Raw genomic sequence first — 1075 nt, forward strand, 5'->3', positions numbered from 1 at the left:
TCTCTTTCCCACATTAGGGTTTTTATCCATAAAATTTACCCCCTAAGTTTAATAGCGTGAAAATATATAGTCTAAAGCGTGACGTAAGTGTAAGGCTCTTTATTAAAAAAGGAATAATGATAAAATTAAGAAAGCAAAATTTGATTTTGAAAAACCATGAACAATAACAGTATAGAGGGCATCGGTAAATTGGTTTGTATTAAGACCAAAAATTAAGTTATTAACATCAACTTGCACATTTACATTTAAATGTGTCCAGTATCTATGAAATAACTACATTTCCGATACTTAAAAAACGACTCTAAAAAATATTTCAAAACAAGTTTACAGTTTCTCTTACCTGTGCATTATCTCTCTCCGCTTTCAACTCCAGTTCAATATTGAGTAACGCAATCTTGCAATCATCATAACTCTTGGGCTGCATCTCAAAGCCAGCGTAAGAGAAGGTCTTCTTGAAGGCCACTCCTGATACCAGGAAGGAGTCTTCCAACGCACCACCTGATACCTTCTTGATGCCTAAAATATAGAAAAAGCGTTAAAAAAGATTATAATCAATTGAACTTAACTAAAATGTATATTTATTTAAACTAATTTAGGGGAAATTGACTCCAAAATATTCAACCATTGAGCTAAAAATAATAAAATTTAATAACGACCATTTTCGAGCGACTAAAACGCGACCGGAGTTGACATGAGACAATTGACGTCAATCGTCTATTCCATTCATAACATACGCTCAGATTCACTTCGTTGTAAAAAAAACAACAAAGTCAAGGTCAAAAAGTCAATAATCGATTCATTTTTATTATTCCAGGTACAAATAAATGGTAATTAATAATTCTATTCATTATTTTTTTTAAGGTTGGTTTTACATTTTAAAAAATCTATGCAGTAATGTTTTTATAGTTATAAAGTATACTTAAAAAAGGTACAATTTGGCGTCATATAAATATTGCCTATTCTAACCAATCATGTCTAGAGGCAGCAGCGGCGCGTCTAACGCCAGTACAGCATCCACCACGATCTTGGAGAAGTGGTCCTTCTGCTGATGGATCAGCTTGGAAGACATCGCTGT

General features: G+C 33.0%; 1 pseudogene; it reads right to left on the bottom strand.

Annotated features, from left to right (window-relative positions):
- Window positions 1–328: 328 nt before the first annotated feature.
- Window positions 329–1072, bottom strand: LOC106110061 (annotated as a pseudogene).
- Between the last annotated feature and the right edge of the window lie 3 nt (window positions 1073–1075).

Source organism: Papilio polytes, unplaced genomic scaffold, assembly GCF_000836215.1.
Source record: "Papilio polytes unplaced genomic scaffold, Ppol_1.0 DF820893.1, whole genome shotgun sequence".
Lineage (NCBI taxonomy): Eukaryota > Metazoa > Arthropoda > Insecta > Lepidoptera > Papilionidae > Papilio > Papilio polytes.